The following is a 21,793-nucleotide window of genomic DNA, read 5'->3' as shown; positions in this document are numbered from 1 at the left end:
TAAAGACTATACATGGACTGACCCTGGACTCTGACCTCGTAGGTAGCAATGAATATCCTAGTAAGAGCACCAGTGGAAGGGGAAGCCCTGGGTCCTGCTAAGACTGAACCCCCAGTGAACTAGACTGTCGGGGAGGGGGCGGCAATGGGGGAGGGTGGGGAGGGGGAAAAGAAAAAGAAAAAAAAAATTAAGTTTTTTTTAAAGATTTATTTATTTATTTATTTATTTATTTATTTATTTATTTATTTATTTATTTATTTATATGAGTACACTGTAGCTGTCTTCAGACACACCAGAAGAGAGCACCGGATCCCATTACAGATGGTTGTGAGCCACCATGTGGTTGCTGGGAATTGAACTCAGGACCTCTGGAAGAGCAGTCAGTGCTCTTAACCACTGAGCCATCTCTCCAGCCCAAAATTTAAGTTTTTAATTAGCAATAATCACACCTCAGATAAACCCCATTGGCTACAATACTGCCACTGCACAAAGCTTAAAATTTTAAAACAAACATCTATTTTAAATTAAAAAAAAATAAAAACTGTTTTCCAAAAGAGGGTTTGAAAATATGGCCACTCCATTACAACAAACAGATGGATAAAACAATTTTTTAAAATATTTTTTAAGTTTAAAGGATTAAAAAAAAAGGTAGAAAAGCTGTTGTGACCCTTAACTCGTATCGAAGTTTATCTATGTGAATTTTCTTCTGTGGAGTTTGACTTTGTTACTTCTGTAGTTCTGTCCCTTGCTTATCAAGCTGAATGCTTATTTCATCCAATACAGTGTTTCATTATGAGAGGATCAAGGCCCACAAGCAGCTTTTGTCACACAGGAGTTTAGCTGGATTTGTGCAGGGTATTTTTTTTTTATCTGACATATTGGTGCTTTTATTCTCCTTGAGAAATCCTTTTCCTTCTAGAGGTCATGTTGAAGGGTGCACAGAAAGCAAGTTTGCACTGTTTTCCTTGTTACTAATTATAGATTTCCCCCCTTACCAATCAAGGAACAAGCTATATTTATTAGATGGATTTCTGGTTTTATACTCCATCTGCCTCGCATCAATTCTTATAATTATTCTGTGGGTAGGAGAAAATAAGAAAGGTGTAAACAGATAGATGTGAAATATATGTGGATTTAGTTACAGTGGTTATTATTTTCCCACATCCCTGTTCTTAGCTGTTTGAAAAATAAATACTGGTCATTGTTGCTTAAATCTAACTTAATGGTTGACGTTATTTCTTCTGTTCAAGAACCTACATTTTTCACAAGAAAATTAAGCAAAATGAATGAATCATTTTCTGTTTTGTTTCCTCCAAACTATTTTGTATTTATCCTCCAGCAGACTTTATGGTATATATCTCCTTTCCACTTTTTCACATACTTTCAAAAATAGTTTTCCTTTTTTTGAAACTTATTCTTTATATAGACCTAAGCAGATTTCAACCTCTAGGGGAAATGCTAGAAGAAGCAATAATTACTTTGTTCTTCTTCCCAATTCTTCTGCCACCCTCAGCTTTTCTGATGCTGGAGGTTACTGGTCTCTGTGGTAAAAAGCAGAGCTCCACACGTAAGAGGTCCTACCCCAAGAAAATGATTCGGGCTCTTTAGATGTCCTAGGTGAAAGTAGAAAGAATGGGTTAAATGCGGGGTTGGGGAGTAGAATTTCTGCCTTCAAAAAGTATCTGCAATAAGATGCTTATGTCCGTCCGGCCGGTTTCCACACTGTTGACCCTCTTCCTGTCAGAGGGCTGTGTCCATTCCCTGGTGCCCTATTCCAGGGCAAAAGGCCAAGCATTCATTGGCTACGATTAGAGTTGTTTAAACCGTAGCATCTGCTTGTAATTAGTATATATCCTTCCAAGATCCAGATATATGATCGAGTCTAATCCTCACTTTCCAGAGGCCTTGCACATGTTTTTCTAATTTATGTTTTCATAGATATTTCATAAGATTTGTGGAGGGTTTTTTTTTAAATTGAAAACATGCCTGCGTGTACTTTCTCATTCTTAAATATCTGTTTAGTTCTTTGTGTTTTGCATTAATTTATATAGAAGCAACTAAAAAATTATACCCAGTATTTCTTAATGTTTGGAAAACATAAAAAAGACCTCAAAATTCAATCACCGCTGATCTTCAGGGTTGGAAATAACCACAGTAACTGGATTATCTCAGGTGTATTTGTCCAATTGTGGTTCTATATCTATTTTTGTAAAGCTAGAATGGTCTTTTTGTAAATTATTCTTTGTTATTAACATTTAATATCCCTCAATGACTTTTGTTGCTACTTAGTGTCTCATCTATAATTTATAGATAATTGTTTTTTAATATGTCAATAGAGTTATATTTGTATTTTTATCTTTGAATATTTGGACGATGTACACTCTCTCATCTTTAAACTTAGGTTGAATTCTCTTTATAATACACTATACAGATGCTAATATATTTTGTCTCGTTTTCAAAAAGCACATCCTTACAAACTTACTGAGAAATAAATAGGCCCTACTCAGAATACAAATATCTTTGTTTTCTCTCAGATGAGGAATCTAGGGAGTTAACAAAGAAATAAGACATGAAAGTAAAAAGGAAGTTGGGAAAGAGGAAGGAAGGTACCAGTAGGAAGGGCAGAAGACAAGAGAAGGTGATGGAGAGTGAGCATGGTCAAAGAACATGTGCACATATGGACAAAAACCAAACCACAATAAAGCCTATCATTGTCTGTAGCTAGACTTTAAATGTTATTGCTCTCATCATTACTTTGCATGTGCATACATGTGCTACAGCACATGTGTGGAGTTGGTTCTCTTCTCTGGTCTTTACACTGGTTCCAATAATCCAACTCAGTTAATTTGGCTTCTGTAGGAAGCATCTTTACCCTGTGAGCCATCTCACTGGCCTTGTGAATGGATTTTATTATTCACAGGGAATCTATTTTTTGTAAGTCATCTGAGAGTAAATTGAAGATGCATGCATAGTTTTCTCTAAGTTGGTGTTTACTTTCTAAAGACAATGATTCCTTAACCATTGTATAATTTTTTACAATCCAGACATTAGACATTGCCACACATCAAATTTATGATCCATATTAGATTTTTTGTCTTCATCAAAAATGTTCTTTATAGTGTGAGTTTAATTTTCAGATCAATTTAATTTTTTTCTTGAATCTAAAAGAACATCTCATCTTTTCTTGACCTTTTGGTCTTGAAGAGGACAGAGACCTTGTGTAAAATATACCTGAAGGCAACTTTGATTTTTCCTCAAAATAAGATTTTCGTTCTGTGTGATGGTAGCCTATTATCAGAGTGATGGCCATTCTCAGTGCAGTAGATGGAGAAGTTAGCTTTCTATATAAGGTTAGTTTTCTCTCAAAACAGTGGTATGTGCTAGTTCTGATCATATGGATGAGGTGATAGCTGCAATTTTCCACTATAAGGAGATCTTTTGTCCTTGAGTCATTAATAAGTAGTTGATAACTGGAGGATTGGGAATAGCCTGATACTCCTCAACCACTCATCTTAACATTTCTCAGTTATTTTCAAGCCAGCCTTATTTATTAACATCTATTCCGAGGCACGTTGCTTTCATGTACTTAACATTTTGTATTAGAATCATGAATTCTATCTCATTAAATTGATTATAATCATTATTTACTTTACTATGTCATAAAGCTAGCCAATGGAACCCCATAGAAAATGTCTTCTTTTATCCTGTCAAGACTTAAAACAGACTGTTATATTAGCTCTACTAACAGGTTAAGTCTGTTCCTGTGTAAACGTGACATCTAAGCAACTCCTAAAATACCAAACTTTTCAACAGTGTCTACTCAGAACGTTCTTTGCTTGCTGATGAACTCTCTACATTACAAAGCCAAGAGAAGCCAATGCTCACTGCTATGTCAATCTCCTGATTCTTACCATCTTAATTTTTAGCGAGGTGGTAATTTGTTAAGTATCTAGGTCTTGTGTGTTTGCTTGGGTCTGGTGTGGTTTTTATGATTATTTATTGCTTTTACTCATTCCTGTTCTTGGTTTCCATTTATGAAGTAGAAGGAAGACGTCATCGGATTCAGGGCTGGCACGCTATTGTTCCAGCCATGACATCATGTTACCTGTATGTTTGCAAACATCACCCTCTTGGTCACAGTGAAAGTGAGCAAGTTTCTAAGGGTTAGTGGGTTTCCTTTCATGCTCTTCGCCAGCTTTCGTTTGGAAAATGTTCATGGGATTGTCCTTTGAATTCATTAGTGTGTTTATAAATGTCCAAAGACAACATCAATTTCTTGTAAGATAGCTGGCCCTAGAGTATTAGAAGAAATGGAAGAGGAGTCCTGACCTGACGGATTTGGAAAGGGAATTCTTGGCTGCTCATTATTTTTCTCTTCCCAAGAGTTTCTAGGTCTTTCCACATGTGGAACAAGATGTTTCCTTGTGTAGTCACTATTTGACTTCTCTTGGTAGGGTTTTTATATATATATTATTTGTTTGTTTTATATACATGTCTGATTTTCTAAGTAAATTTCTATGTAAAATGTATTTATTTTTTGGTGTACCAGCATGTATGTCTGTATACTGGGTACATGTAGTGCCAGACAAAGCTAGGAGAGGCTGACAAATCAGATACCACGGGACTGGAATTACAGTCGTGAGTTACCAAGGTGCGTTAAAAGAGCAGCCCTTGCTTTTAACCAGGAAGCCATCTCTCTAGAACCTCCTGTAGTAGGGTTTTTATTTGTTATTTAAATGTCACTCTGGTTGAGGCTGTTAAAGCTACTGAAGAACCTCAGTTTGTTGGTAACCATGGAAACTTGCCCAGCAATCCCCACTGCAATCCCCACTGCATCTCAGCAGTAGAGGGCAAGGGTTGTGGTCCATGGCTCCATTGAGGCTCTTTTCACTCTTCATGGATTGCTGGGATGGGTGATCACTTTGTGATGGAATCATTCATATTTTAATCTATTTAAATTTATTCTGAATAGTGAGGGGGAATGGGATCCAGTTGTCCTTAGAAGTTTTTCTAATTTCCTTAAGTCTCACATACACAAAAGCTATTTTCTAATTTTTTTATCCATGGCACTAAAAATGTAGACCTAGTAACAACAGCCCTACTTACATGTCTGTTTTTAGGTAAAATTTTGTACGGTGCTAGATGTGGAGACATCTGTGATGAATGGGTGACTTCTGTAATGCAAGAGACATAGGCAGGAGGATTGCTACAAGTTTTAGACAAACCTAGTGGACGTAGCAGGTTCCAGGCCATATACATACAGAAATGCTGAATTTAAAAAACTTATGTATATAAGCCTTGTAAAACCCAAGTCTCTAATTGATGAGTTTTTAACAAAATGCAAATATATTTATAACTGTCATACTAACAAGATAGGATTTCCACCAATGTAGAAAGTTCCCACATGTCCCTTCCCAGTGTAGTACAAGGGGAGAGGCTCCTTCCTGACCTTCTCAAGATGGTTTTTAACAAACAGATTAAAAGGAATTAAAGAAATGTACTGTCTTAGTGTTTCTGTTGCTGCAATGAAGCACCATGACCATGACCACAAAGCAAGTTGGAGGAAATGTTTTATTCCACATTGTAATTCATCACTGAAGGAAGTCAGGACAGAAACTCTAGCAGGCCAGGAACCTGAAGGCAGGAGCTGATACAGAAGCCATGGAGGGGTGCTTCTCACTAGCTTGGTTCTTCTGGCTTGCTCTGCCTGCTTTCTTATAAAATCCAGGACCACTAGCCCAGAAATGCTACCACCCACTATGGGTTAGGTCCTCCACTATTGATCACTAATTGAGAAAATTAGTTCTTACAGTTGGACCTCATGAAGGCATTTCAACTAAGACTCTCTCTCTCTCTCTGATGAAACTAGCCAGTGCCTAATTGACCCACAAAACCATCCAGTACACGTACTTAATATACAGAGTTATGAACTATCATCCTGCCCCGGCATGATTCAGAACTTAAAACATCCCTTTCCATAGAGGAGAATAAGACCTAGAAATGAATTTTAAGAACAACTCATCAATTTTATAGGAATCTGATGGATTTGGCAAAATGTACAATGACATTGGTTCCACACAACAGACAATGGATTGTAACGATTCCCTTTGGGATATTGAATGGAACAAAAGTAAAAGACAATGAAGTATAGCAAAAATCTGTTCAGATGTGTTGGTGGGCTTTGGTCCTTCTTTCTGCAATGTAAGTTTATTTAATGAGGATTCAGGGACCAAGGGTGATTATTTTCCCCCTTATTGGCCTTGAACCTTAAGCAGAAGCAGAGATAAGGGAGGGAAGACCTTTAACAGCTGCTTCATTCTAAATTTCTTTCATTAAAAATAAGGATTGCACACTTGGTAGTTACAGTGCTTAGACTCCTAGTATAAATATTGAACCAAGTAATACTCTGATTTTTTTCAACACTGTTTTTTTTTCCTGAAACAAAACTTGGTAGAGGTGTAGGCATGCAGCAGCTGCACTTGTGCAATCATTTTTTTCCTCTTAGCATAGTGTTTGAGAGATCTACTTACACAGCCATGTGTATGTATCAAATGAACGTTTATACATTCTTCTTTGCTCTGTCAAGGTTATGATTACCCTTAAAAATATTCCCCTATATTTCCAGAAGGATTCATCCTATAGTTGAAAGAAAAGAATACGTTCTCTTAGATGTTTTTATGAAGTTTAATTGTGAATATTTTATACAAACATCACTTCCTCCTGAGTCGTTTCCACTCTAAGAAACAGTCATAGCATACTAAGAACCCTTAGCTCACAAGCTAACAATTTCACAGTCACTGAAACTCCAATGTAGAGCTTGGGTCAGCAAGACTTCACATCTGAGACAAGCACTTAGGAGAAATGTTTTCAGTGATGAAGGATTTATTTGGAGTCATAGTGTCAGTGGATTTAGTCCATGAGCATCAGGCTCTACTGTTAGGACTTAAGAAGGACAGAACATGGGCAGAAGCAGAGAATTGTCTATCTCAGGATGCTATAGAGCAGAGAGACAAAAGGGGGTATGAAGGATAAGATGGAGCCCCAAGAACATGGTCTCAAGGACCTGCTTCCACCATCAATTGAGTTTCTAGCTCTTTCAAAATCATGTAGTCCAAGACTTGAACACCAAAGTCTGTAGAGAACATTTCACATGGTCCATGGCTTTAATCACAGTACTTAGGAGGCACAGGCAGGTGGATCTCTGTGAGTTTGAGCCAGCCCTGCCTACAGAGCTGGTTCCAGGACAATCAGATCTACACAGAGAAAAAAAATCAACCAAACAAAAGAACAAAACACATAACAGAAGCTCAGTAGGTTCCTACACGGGAGTGGGGACTACTTTGAAAGCATCATATTCCTTCTTAAGGAAGGAATCTATAATTCAGCTCTGTGGTGGCTTGAATAAAATTTGCCCCCACAATCCCTTGGGGAACAGCATTATTAGGAGTATTAGGAGGTATGGCTTCTTTGAGGAGGTGTGTAGACAGAAGTTGGGCTTTGAGATTTCAGAAACTCATGACAGGCCTGATGGCTTGCTTGCTCTTCCTGCTCCCTGTTGACCCAGATAAAGAACTCTCAACTACCTCTCTAGCACTGTGATTGCCTGCATGTCACCATGCTGCCCACCATGATGACAATGAACTAAACCTCTGAACTGTAAGCCAGCCCCAATGAAATGATTTCCTTTATAAGAGTTGCTATGGTCACGGTGTCTCTTCACAGCAATAAAACCCTAAGACAAGCTCCTTTGCCTATGTTCGGTTTTGTCCATCTTTGTCATCTCACAGAAACTGTTTTATATCTGTGGCATGGACATATTATTATTCCTGTTTACAGCGTCTTGATATTGTCCTTCAATTTTTTTTATATCTCTCTGGATAAAAAGAAAGTCAGAAATTCTAAGGCTTTAGGAGGAATAGCTAAGGTCACTGTCACACACAGCAGCAAAATATCTCCTTTTAGACAAAGGATTGAGGGTCTGGAGGAGAGCACCTTCATCAACATTGAAATAGAAGCTTTTCTATAAAATTGGTCAAGAACTGGAAGTGTGCCCATGAAAAAGTAAGCTAGGATGGAATGATTTTTCTGAGACAATCTTAACTGAGGAGCAAGGATAGAGTTTATAAATACGATCAGGGTTTCATCAAAAAAAAGTAACATCGTGAAAGGAAAACTTTGCCTTTTGCTTTAGGATTAAGTGACTGTGGGTGTATACTGATTTCTGCGTCCCAGGTCTATGTGTAGGTGTTATAAACTGCTTCAAAAAATCAGACACGTTAACTTGAATCAATATAGAATATTGAGTAAAAATTCAGCAGATATTTTTTCTTGCTGACTCTAGTCAGTTCTCCAAGAAAAACAAATTCACTGATTTTTTTTTCCTAAGTCTTCTCTGTTTTACCCTGCCAAGCTCAGGGTCACATGGCAAGTCGATTGGTCCATATCCAGATGTGTAAAGAAGAGTAACAATTTCCATCATTGCTTCATTCACAATGACCAGGATTTAGGTGTAAGTTAGAGATGGGAACCCATTCACCCAGATCATCATAGACATCTTAAATGTAATTCAAAATGGGTAAAAGTAATTAATAGTCACAAACCATAATACTTCAAAGTTGTACTGTTACATTAAAAGCATTCATGCACTTCTTTGTAAAATTGTTACTTGGATTAGAATTGCTATACAATGAGCTTATAGTCTTCCAATCACAGATTCAAGTCAAACTTTTTTTTAAATAAAAAAGATGTATTTAATTGTTTTCTGTACATGGGTGTTTTGTTTGCATGTGTGTCTTCATACCAGAAAAGGCAACAGATCTCATGGGACTACAATCATAGACAGTATGTGTGAGCTGCCATCATATGGGTGCTGGGAATTGAACCCATGACATCTGGGAGAGCAGCCAGTGCTCTTAACCTCTGAGCCATGTCTCCAGCCCTCAGATTAAATTCTTACCTAAGACTCATTATTGTCTGATACTTAAACGTCTTGAGTCTCTTGAACTACATTCCTTATGGATGATCTTCAGATAGCTAGCAAAGGAAATAAAACCAATGCAACCATTTCTAGTTTTGTAAAGTTCTGGACTTTTTCCGTTGTCCTGTTGATTGATTTGCTTTGCTATACTTTCCCCCTACATGTATTGCTAGTTGGAACAATTTTTCAAAATAAACATCTGAAAAGGAAAGTAGGTTCCTCAGCAGTGCCGACTGTCTTCAGAATTCTTCTCTTGTTGTAATAATAAAACCAACAGAGAATAATTAATTATTGTGTATTGTGTCCATTGCCAATCTCCAAAATTATATGTCTAGTTGAATAAGCCAACTCAATAATATTAGCCAAACAAATGTTCAAATAGGGCTATTGTAATCATTTCTTAAAGCCATAGATGAAATTAAAGTCAAATTTAGATTCATAATTTAACAGTGGCTTTAAAATGAGTGATTGTTTTATATCAAGGATTCCACTTCTTAATAATGAGAGTGGGAAACTGCATTAACTTGTGCTTTAATATAAATATATAGGTATATATAGACATGCTTAGTAAATAAATATATAGAAATGCATTTACTATGCCAGTCGAGAGTGCTTTAAGTAGTTATGAAGTCACCTATACCCAGATGGTGGTTTTGAATACCATTCTCAAGTAAAAGAAATTGGTGTTCCTTAGAGAAATGGCTGAAGGGAGGTGAAAATGAGCAAGGCAAGTGTGGGATATTTTGTAAGGTTAAAAACCACGGAAGTGCTCAGAAGCTAACACAGACCCACTCCTCGTGCGTGTCTGAGTTACTTTCATTTTATTTGACCAAATAGCTGGTAGAAACAGCTTGGCTCGTGTTTCCAGAGGTTTCTATCCTTGATCCTTTGCTTTGGCAATTCTCAGCCCATGGTTCAGCACATCATGACTGAGGAATGCACAGAAAGCTGTTTGTCTTGTGGAGAACCCACTGTGACAAGAAATATCTACTCCCAGTGACTTGCTTCCTCCAGCTTGGTCACATCTCCTAAAGCCTTCTGAAACTCCCTGAGTAACACCAGCAGCAGAGGAACAAGCATTCAGCCTATAAGCCAGAATAAGACATTTCGTATTCAAACCACAGCACGGCATGACCGGAGCACATTAAAGGGGCATGCTCAAAGGGAGAAGTAACAATCTGAGCAGCAAACAAACAAACAAAACCAAGAACAAACAAACAACAACAATAAAACCAATCAAACAACAACAAATATCCCCACCCAAACCAAGAAGACCTTCAGTGGGTTATAAAGCGCTGTTTTAAAATAATCATCTAGGGTTGGAGATTTGGCTCAGTGGTAGAGCGCTTGCCTAGCAAGTGCAAGGCCCTGGGTTCGGTCCCCAGCTCCAAAAAAAAGAAAAGAAAAAAAATAATCATCTATATCCCCCACAAAGAATATGAAACAACTGGATACTCAATTAAAAAAAAGTAGGGGTTGGGTGGGGGCTGGGGGGACAGAAAAGGCAAGGAAGAATTCTCTCAGGAAGAATTCAAGTAATTTGTAGAGTGTTTGCGAGTGTGTTTTACAACAGTCTGTATCCAGAGGGAAGCCTCCACCTTCTCTCCTCTAATGTGGAACTAACTTGCTTCTGAGAAACACAGCACAGAAAGGAAGAGAAAAGAAAGGCCATGCAATGGATAAACCTAGCTAGACAAGGGCTGCATCAGTGAGGGATTGAGGCCAACATCCGCAGAGATGAGACGTAGTAACCTCAAGGCCTCTGGATGAAAGATGATAAAAATGTCTTCTTACCCCAAGTTCTTCAAAGCAAGAAAATTTGAATTGTGTGTGGCGCTCAGCTAATGCTTATCGCCACTAGTTGGCCGTTAATTGTCATAAATGTATCAAACAAAAAAATGGGAATCCACTTGAGAGACTGAATATGAGATGGAAGAGAACTCTGCTGCATCAATTTTTCAGATCTACGACTGTTTGTAAAAGTTGGGGAATCTTGTTGAGTAATATAAAAGTATAAAAGACACCCTTGGCTTGGATTGTGTGTATGTACTATCATAAATCTAAGGACGACCTACCTGTATTCCATTTTTCCTTAGTTATTATTCTCTTTTTGATGTACAAAAGTGACTGCATTCATTTGATAAGATGATTCTAAGTTTCTTACTTACATTTTTTGGGGGGAAAGAATGTCTGAATGTGCCTCTCAAAATGTTCTCCTGAAACTCCTTGTTGCGATGTTTTTAATACAAATTCTTTTTGGAAGCAATACATTCTGCATTGTGCTTTCAGTTTATTGAGTGCAAGACCTCAAGTCTTCTTTTGTAGACTCAAGTATACAATCTTACATTTGAAGCGCAAGCCTCAGATACTTTATGTTTTCTCAGAAAGGGAAAACAGATTATAAACAGAATGGGACAAGTACATGATCGCTGCTGCAGATCCTGAGGATTGAAACCGCCCACGCAGTGAAGAACACCATGGGCAGCACAAAGACAGATAAAGACAAAAACTAAAACACAGGAAGACTGGCCTAAGTGGAAAACTTACTATCAGAAATGATATCAAAATTAAGATTTTAATTTGTAGTTCTCACAATCTCTATTTAAATATGTTAAATATATGTCCCATAATTATATTAATATAGAAACACACACACATTAGTTTTTCTACATGTAAGCATATGTGCATTATCTGAACACATATATATGAATAATAAATCTAATATATATATATATATATATTCCCTTAAGGAGCATAATCAATCATTCTAATGGATCCAAATTAACACTCAAACTCTATTTCTTGACTTAGGGGTACTGAGATCAAAGGCTCTCCCCTGACACTAGCGCTCTATACAATACTGGAAACATTCTGCAAAGACAGTTGCTTCCTTTATGCGGGAATGCACACTCTGTGATGTTGCGGGGAGATTGAATTCGGCGGAGGGAACTTTCACCGGAGCGTGATAATGTGAGAACTACAGACAGCAGCCTTTAACTGGGGTGAGGGTGGTACCGCCACACAAAATTGTGCTGGTTTAGAACAGGACAAAGCCAGTAAGTAGTCCTTGGAGTTTCAGTTTCCTTGGGAACGCTTTCTGACAGGACCACCCAAGGATTATCTAATTCGCAGAAGGAAATGCTGTTGTTCCATCTAATAGTTGGGTTCCACTGGGGCCCAATTTCTCCAACGTTCCTGTCAATGCTATTGATTTTTTGTCCAGTAGAGGTGCAAATGATTTCTGTCAGGAAAGATCACCCCCAAAAAGTTACAGTTCTGTTGCCCTGTAGGATATTAATCAGTTTTGTCTCTTACTGTGTATAGCTTATTTCATCTTTTCTTCCCTGAATTAATCATTCTCTGTCTCTCTGTCTCTGTCTCTATCTTCTCTCTCTCTACACACACACACACACACACACACACACACACACACACACATTAGTTTTTCTACATTTAAGCATATGTGCATTATCTGAACACATATGTATGAATAATAAATCTAATATATATATATATATATATTCCCTTAAGGAGCATAATCAATCATTCTAATGGATCCAAATTAACACTCAAATTCATCTTTAACATATTCTGGGCTACATTTGTACAAGAATCACGCTTTAATATGATGCTTCAAATTTCTTACTTGCACTTTCACAGATAAGACTCTCCACATGTCCTCTTCAGGACTCAAGTCACTGAAACTGTTCCTCCATACATCCACTGCCCTAGGGCTACATAACTGACCCCACTGTCCTTCAACTTCATAAACAGTTGAATGAAGATTTCACAGCATTTAAGCATAATTATGATGGATAAAATGCTTTTTATGTTTTTTAAACTTTTCTTTATTTGTCTTGGGCTTTTTTGGTGTTTTGAGAAAAGGTCTTTTTGTGCAGATTTTGCTCTCCTGGAAACTCATTCTGCGGACCAGGCTGGCCTCATTTGTAGAGCTTTACCTACCTTTGCTTCCCAAGTGATGGGATTAAAGGTACAATACTGGAAACATTCTGCAAAGAGAATTGCTTCCTTTATGAGGGAATGCACACTCTGTGATGTTGCGGGGAGATTGAATTCAGCGGAGGGAACTTTCACCGGAACGTGATAATGTGAGAACTACAGACAGCAGCCTTTAACTGGGGTGAGGCTGGTAAAAATTGTGCTGGTTTAGAACAGGACAAAGCCAGTAAGTAGTCCATGGAGTTTCAGTTTCCTTGGGAACGCTTGGGGTTTGGGGTGAGAGGATCTCCGAGGGTCACACAAGCTGTGACATAACTCAAACTCACCACCCTCCTAACTCTACTTTTAAAATGTTAGAACCATGTTCATGTGAGCATCACGCCTAGGGTTATTATCACATTTCATAAGAAAATCACTTCGTTATCAGCATTTACTCCTTTCTCTTCAAGTATCATTCTTAAAGGAACAAAAGAAATTTTAATCTCTGAGTCATATTGGGAGGATTATTGTTACTAATATTACTACCATCATCATCATTATTAACACTTTGAAATTTTAACTCTGTCCCCTTTGTGATAAATACCTATCAGGTAGAGAATTATATAATTTACAGTAAATGAAACGAGATGCTACATTAAAACAGTATGAAACTTCAATAAATAATCCAGACGGAAACATCGAATCGAGCAATTTATTTGGCAGCTCAGTCGGCCTAATAGGATGTCACAAAATGAACGTCACCTTCAAGTCTCTCACTTCTGAGACAGGAACACCCAACAAGTGTGGAGGTTGGTGTCACTGTGGTTGACGATGGGACGACCATCCGGTCACCTTCTCATGAAGAGACATGCAAGTGTGAATCCAGCCCAGAGAAGAAAGCCCTTGCTACTTTGACTTTTCATTTGTGAGGGTTTCTACCCAATATCTATAATTTACAAATGACCTGCAGGAGCCAGGAAGCAAGGTCAAAGTTCAAATGAAAGACTCTAAACTCCACGCCGCCAGTATTTGTTGTTGGTGGTTTGTTTTTCTTTTCCCCAAAAGTTGTGCATATACATGTTTAGTTCATCCTGCCCTCACACCATCAAAACCCTCTTTTAGAGTAGATGGACCATATCGTCACTTCCATTCCTCCAAGGTCAAAGTACTTATAGTACATACAGCTATATGAGCTTAGAGCACAGGCTCAATTGTTCATGCCATAAAGCAACTTAACACACACACACACACACACACACACACACACACACACACACACACACAAATAGGGGATATAACATAAAGAGATCAAGATCCAACTATAAACAAGTGAGTGTATGTGTATTTTCATGTCCAGTCATAGTTACATAATTTAACACAGACACTACTTATTTCATTGTAATTGCTTTCTACATATTTTCCACCCAAAATATTCGTGCTATCGTATTAGTAACTTTTTTGTTGCCATGACAAAATGCACATTTCATCGACCATAGGCCTAGTTTCTAACGTGACAGTTGCGGAGTGAACAATGAATTAAGATTATACTTACCCTTAGGAGAAGAATATGTAGATGAAAACTTAACCCTATACAACTTTCCGTAGCAGGACTGGGGGGATGGTGAGGTGGAGGCAAAGCTTTCGCTCATGCTACACAAGCTCTCCATCACTAAGCCCCACTCACAGTCCCTCCAGAGATGGGTCGTTATACCACTCAGTTTATAAGTACAGTTGATGAAGCAAAAGTAAAATCTTCCAAGTATTCATTCCTAAAAGTATGAATTGTATTTGTCTTTGTTTTGCCAACCCTTTAAGTCTCCTCCAACCCCAAATAATTTCCTCCACTTAGCAAAATAAATGTGGTCTGACTAATAATTTAGCGTGTTAGGCAAAACCGAGAAAGAAATAGAAATACTTCCAGAAAATTAAAATGTAACTCTTTCTGTTAGCACCATCCTTTCAGTCCTGTTCAGAGACCCTCTTGAATTTAGTGGGAGATGGTTTCTATAGTAACAGAAGAATGATCTCTCGTGAGCCTTAAACTGGAAAAATAAAAAGTGGGCATCATATTCTCTCTCTAAGGCTTAAGAGAGGACATGTGAATCTGTTTTGGTTGGAGACAGACACTGGAAGAAAGCCAGCCGTGCTGTTTGCACAAACGCCGAAAGATGGAGGTTACAGCGGGGCCTGATTTGTATTGCAGCTGGTTTATCCTTCTGATGGATTTTTCCCAAGGAGATATATTGTATCAAAGAACTGGAACTGGCATGAGGAGCTCTGAAACTAATTTTCTCAGTCTATGTAGACTCTCTGTGGCCAACACTTCTTCTAAATAATTTCTTACGGCATGTAAGACCCAAAGTTGGAATGCTGCAAAAATGTCAAATGCAAGTTTGCTTCTACAGTTGTCATTGCTGTTGTTTTCCTTGGCGTAAGAGTGAACTTACAGGAGCCTGCAGGTCACCATATAGAAGGCTGAAACACTTGCAAACTACTAAATTAAAGAGATATGTCATTTCAAAGTCAAAATAAACCAAAGAAATGAAACGCATGAAATTATACGAAGAAAATTCATATTATTAATAACAAATTATCGCCTGACAGGAAAATGTCTCTGCATAGAACAAATAAATCTACTCTAATCCAAAAACAAAATCAACAAAAAAGACAGACAACTCTCTAGAGAGAAATCTGTTTCTCTTGGTTGTGACAATGCACACCAAGACAGTAGTTTTATTTGAGAGGCACCTCGTGCAGCCCCAAGATCCTGAAGATATTCAGTTGAATGCAAACCGAACAGACCTTAATAATGGACTCAGTCCTGCGCTCTAATGCTCAAATATCCTGGAAAGCCAATGCAAAACTCCAATTAATAATTAAAAATGCTAGATGAGAGATGTTTATATTCCAAATATTCAGAGAAAAGTGGTAGAGCACATGGTGTGTGTGTGTGTGTGTGTGTGTGTGTGTGTGTGTGTCTGTAACCCTGTTGTTGGATCTCATGACAAATGAAGTGTAACTTGGGCTTAAGCTCTCTATTACCCCTTCATCAAGATGCATTTCTGAAGTGTATAAACTGAAGAGCTATAAAGATGGCCCTGGCATAGCATCTATACAATAACAAATAGAACAGAGCAATCAACAGGACAAGAAAACAATAATCGTGGTTTGGTTCCTAAAGAGCTATTAGTATTTAAACAAATCGGGTGAACTGTCACAAAGATCTGCTATAAGCCAAGGACATGATGTGAGAAATACAAACAGGAGCTGAAAACGACACGGGAATTCCCAGCACGAAACAATTCCATCCAAAGTTTTCCATCAAAAGGCTTGACTAACCTCAACATTGTTTTCTTGAGGAAGTCTCAGCTCTCATTTCACCTCTTGGACTCTTCCCTGTAAAAGCTTCAGACTGTAAAAGAATTTACCATTTTCCCTATCCAATACTTGACAAATAGACTTCTGACTCTCCCTTTCCTAGAGGATTAAAAGGGGGTGAGGCTTATAATTGTAAATGCCTTGTCTATCTCTTTGAGATATATAGCTCTCCTAAGGGCATGTATATACTATCTTTCTTGAGAACCTCAAAGCCATTTCTTTGAGATGTAATCACAGGAGTGTAAGGCCATTGTTACCCATGCTCTACAAGAGGATAGAATCAGAGCTTCAGTGACTACACCTAATTTCCTTTACAGACACCAACTGTCTCAGCCATACTGAGTAACTTGGACCTTCCTGAACAAAGCTTAAGGCCCTCTTGTTCCTTCAATAAAATGTCCTTTACACATTAGAAGAAAGATCAGCTCTATTGCCTATGGTCAGTAATTACTAATAAAATGTCTATTTAGATTTTTTTCAAAGTCACTCTTTATGTGTATTTTTCTTGCGTGTATGTGTGTGAACCATGCCCATGCTTGGTGCTCATAGAAGTCAGAAAAGGGCATCAGAACTGTAGTTACAGCTGGTTGTGAACCAGTAGGTGGTAGGACTCAAAACTGGGTCTTCTGGAAGAACGGCCAGTGCTTTTAAGAGCTGAGCCATTGCTCCAACTACACCAATAAAATAATTTTTACCCTGTGATGAAAGTTTAGCTTTAGTTTTGATAGATCTGAAGAAAATAGTCTACTCTTGAATACGTGTGTGTGTGTGTGTGTTTAAAAAATGACCATAAATACAGAATAAAATGCTGAGACAACACACTGAATAATTAAACTTATATTGTCCCAAATAAGAGCTTTATATTGCCATATGCAATATAATAGTATTTTATCTGACAAAGTTTCAGTGAGTAGAGCATTCAGAAGTGGGACCTTAGATTTGAACAAGAAAAATACAGAGAAGCACATTTGTGTTAGCATGGTTACATGCTACTCCAAAAGACAGAAGAATATCATAAACCTATCAGTTAAGTCCCATGGTTACAAGGGAAGGGATCGTGTCTGATTTTCTTCTCATATTTCCATTGTCAAGACTAGACAAGAGGGTCATCAGACCTTCATAAATGCAGTAGCATTTAAGCAGGGAAAGGCTAGATTTGTGAGGTAAAAGGCAGCTATACTAATGACTGCTTTCACAATCTTCCACTCCGTCTCTTTACGATAACTTTATAACACTGCGGATCCAGGGAGGACAGATGGTTCCATATTTCACAGACGATTACACAGGGGAGAATATTCGAGGAGAATATACGACTGGATGCGTTACTCTTAAATAACACAGATTTATTACAAGCAGAACCCATTTTATAAAGAACTGAAAAAACTCATGGAACAAAATGCTAGAGAAGAGGAGAGTGGGAAGATACTAACACTAAACCTCAGACAAGATCTCCCACGTGCACAAAGTCAGTACTGCAGGATCGCCCGAGTCTTTAAGATGAAATTGAATACAAAGATAAGATCTCAGCTGGGAGCGGCAGGTCCCACCTATAATCCCATCACTAAGGGCTGATGCAGTTCAAGACTCTGATGGGCTATTTAGTGAGTTTGAATCCAGTCTGAGCTATAGAAGTTTCCGCTTCAAAGTATGGGAGTTGAGCAAAGGAGAGACCACTCAGCTGGTAAAATGGCTCCCAGACAAGAAGGAAGAACTGACTGGATTCCCGGTACCCAAGTAAAAACTGGCTGAGGTGGCACTGTAAGAGAAAAGGTGATCCCTAAAGCTTCTTAGCCAGCCAGCTAGAATAATCGATGAGCTCTGGGTGGCGTGAAAGTCGTTGTCTGAAAAAATAAGGTGCTGACTGATCTAAGAAGACACCTGATATCATCTTTGACCTCCACACTGACATCACACATCTGGTATGCATATTTGCACACTTGTGTGTTTACACACATACGTAATACATCCACACAAACACACCACACACACACACACAAACTATATATATATATATATATATATATCCATATACTAGCTATCACAATGAAGCGATCAGTGCGTCTACCAATACTCACCAGAAAAGCTTCGTTTTACAAAAGATGGTGATTAATGGAGAGATTTATAACTCATCAGTGTGCAGGGAATTACAGACTGTGGAGTACCCAGATCTAAATGAGACAGCTACATGGCATCCCTTCTACTAAGGCTCAGGGGGTCACCACAAGAGATGGCGTGGGAAGAATCTAAGAGGCAGAGAGAGCAGACATCTGAGATCAAAAAGTATTTGCCAGACAAAAGAGAGCCATAGCTCTGAGCTGTCTTGAGCTCACAGACACGGTGACTGGATGCCCAAGACTTGTGCAGGATCATGACTGTTGAAGCCTCAGCATGGATGGGTAAGACGATTGTGAAGTTTCAACCTCAGCTGACAAACATCAGGCAACTGATGGCTTCTGTGGACGAGAGAGAGTTTTGTTCAGTACTGTAGCCCCGAAGAAGCTTCTCATGTTCTACTGGAAGATTCCTTCCCCATACATATTCAGGTAGCACTGAGAGGATGCAAAAGGCTTAACAAAATAAAAATAAGGTCATGGGGGCTGGAAGCAGTGGCAGATGATGAGAGAAGGTCAAAGGGGAGAACGGGGTCCATTTGATCAAGACACATCATACGCATGCATGAAATTTTCTAACAATATAAAAGATAGATATAAAGTTGAAGCTGAACATGAAAGTCAGACAAGAAGAGAGATTACACACACACATGCATGCACACACACAGATACACATGCATGCACACATGCATGCACACATGCATGCAAGCACACAGACACACACACAGACACACACACATATGTGGACTCATGCACCACAGATGCTTCTGTGAGTTAAATTTTTTGTTTGTTTAAAAAGTGGGAGACAGAAAGGGCTTGAAGTGTAGTTCATTTGTAGAGCAAGAGTCTAACATGTATAATGTCTGGATTCTATCCCCCAAACCACAGGAAAGAAAAAAAATGTGCATTAGGCGAAAAAAAGGAAAATATCCCCAAAAGACTATAATTTTTGAGTGAAAGAAAATACTTAATTAGCAGAAAATGTCAGCCAGGCATCAAACAAGACATTTTCTAGTATACATAAGCAATGTGTCAAACATTCTGATACAAAATCCAGATCCTTTACATGTAGCCACACATGCAGGACCCAGGTGGACATAGCTTTGTAGACCACAAAGTTTGATGTAATGTCTTCTCCTTTCCTATCTGAGAGACGCCATTTAACACTTCCTATGGAGTTGACCAATTGGGGATGAATCTTCCCATTTTTTATTTATGAGAAAAACTTTTTATCTTTTACTTGCTTTTATACATATATATACACATATATACATATATATTATCCTGCATATATATAATACACACACATACACACACACACACATGTGACTGCGCAGGCACACTGGGAACTGTGCACAAGTGCTGACGGAAGAAATGGCTGTTCTCTTTCAACATCAGCTACTGAGAGCTATGTCATACTGTGCAGTGGTAAAGCTGCCCTTACCTCCAACAGAGTGGCTGAAGGACCCAGGGACCTGCATCAAGATGAGGACACTGCGTGTGTGACGTGGTATGCTTTGTGTTCACCACGCTTCTGACCAGCAATATAACTGGTACAAGCTGTAACTGCACAAGACAGCAAGTTACTGTCTCAAAAACATAGTAAGTAAATAAAAAATACTGTGAACCTGGATCTACCAACCAAGCAAATAAAGGAAAACTGAAGACAAATGATAGATCTTAGTAGTGGTGGAAAACTCTAAGGAAATGGTGTCTTTCGGCACAAAAGGTGCTGTCTTAGTCAATATCCAATTGCTGAGAAGAGACATCATGACCAATGCAACTCTTAAAAAGGAAAACATTTTATTGGGCGTTGCTTATAGGTTCAGAAGTTTAGTCCATTATCATCATGGCTGGAAGCATGGCAGTGTGCAGGTAGACATGGTGATGAGCTGAGAGTTCTACATCTTGATTGGCAGGCAGCAGGGGGAGAGAGAGAGAGAGAGAGAGAGAGAGAGAGACAGAGAGAGAGACAGAGACAGAGAGAGACAGAGACAGAGAGAGACAGAGACAGAGAGAGACAGAGACAGAGAGAGAGACAGAGAGATAGACAGAGAGACAGAGAGACAGACAGAGACAGACAGAGACAGAGAGAGTCAGAGAGAGACAGAGAGATGGAGACTGGGTTACTGTGTCCTGAGCATTTGAAACCCCAAAGCCCACCCCACAGTGACACAGTTCCTCCAACAAGCCTCCTGTTGGCTTCTAATAATACCACTCCCTGGTGACCAAACATTTAAATCTATGAGCCTATGAAACCATTCTTATTCAAACTGCCACAGATGCACACATGAGCTCACTACAATTATAAAAGATTGTGCAAGACCTATCTAAGCTCCAGTAGACCAAATTCTATCACAGGGTAAAGAAGGTAGACACTGGTAGGTTGACTACATATCAGAACAGGCACTGCTCCCTAAACAAGCTGTGGTACCAACTGGACCCATGAGGAAAGAAGAAAGAGGAGGAAGAGGAAGAGGAAGAGGAAGAGGAAGAGGAAGAGGAAGAAGTCTTTCAAAGTTGGGTTGGAAAGAATGGGAAGGTTGACAGGGCAGTGGAGAAGGAGTTGAGGGTAGCAAATATTTTTATAATAAATAGTATGAAATTCTAAAATAATTAATAAAAATGTTTCTAAAAGAAAATGCCACTTTAAGCAAAGAAAAGTTGGGGAAAATAGTTACCCAAAGACCTTAAAGTTCATGAATGTTAGAGGAAAAATATCAAACAAGAAATATAATCCCAGATGGACCCATGCTGCAAACAAGGAAGTGAAAACTGTCAGAAACAGTCATTGAAGACACACAAAAGAGAAAATAGAATTATAAAGAAAGACAAATATACAGTAGTAAGAATTATTTTTGAACCTAGGCTGAACGCTTGTTGGCTCCTAATAATGCTACCAAGTATAACCTTGAGCTTCTGATTTTTCCTGTTTCTACCTGCAAAGCCCTGGTATCACAGCTGTGACCACAGTGGTGGTTGGAATGAAAATGGCCCCCATAGGCTAATGTTTGAATACCTGATCTCCAATTGACAGAACTATTTGGGAAGGATGAGGAGGTGTGTCCTCTGATGGGGCTCTGATGGATGAGGAATCGCATCCTTTTGAACTTGTTCTCTCTGTATCCTGCTTGTGGTTTGAGACGTGAGCTCTCAGCTGTCCTTGCCATCAGACCTTCCCTCCATCATCATGGCCACTCACCCTCTGGCAGGAATGATAAACTCAGTTAAATGTTTCCTTCTCTAAGTTGCCTTGGTCATAGTGTTTTATCATGGTAATAGAAAAGTAGCTGGTACAATCTCTAAGGGTGTGGACTGATTTCTCACTGGGAAGTCATAGTATTTTTAAGTGAATCTTGAAACAGAGAACTGGAAGTGGAAATCTGAC

At 38.6% G+C, this 21,793-nt stretch overlaps 1 pseudogene; it reads right to left on the bottom strand.

The window, feature by feature from the left end:
* Positions 1–332: 332 nt before the first annotated feature.
* Positions 333–494, bottom strand: LOC116904804 (annotated as a pseudogene).
* Between the last annotated feature and the right edge of the window lie 21,299 nt (positions 495–21,793).

This window comes from Rattus rattus, chromosome 6 (genome assembly GCF_011064425.1).
Source record: "Rattus rattus isolate New Zealand chromosome 6, Rrattus_CSIRO_v1, whole genome shotgun sequence".
Taxonomy (NCBI): Eukaryota; Metazoa; Chordata; class Mammalia; order Rodentia; family Muridae; genus Rattus; species Rattus rattus.
Note: the sequence above shows the minus strand (reverse complement) of the source record. Positions and strands in the feature narration are given on the sequence as shown.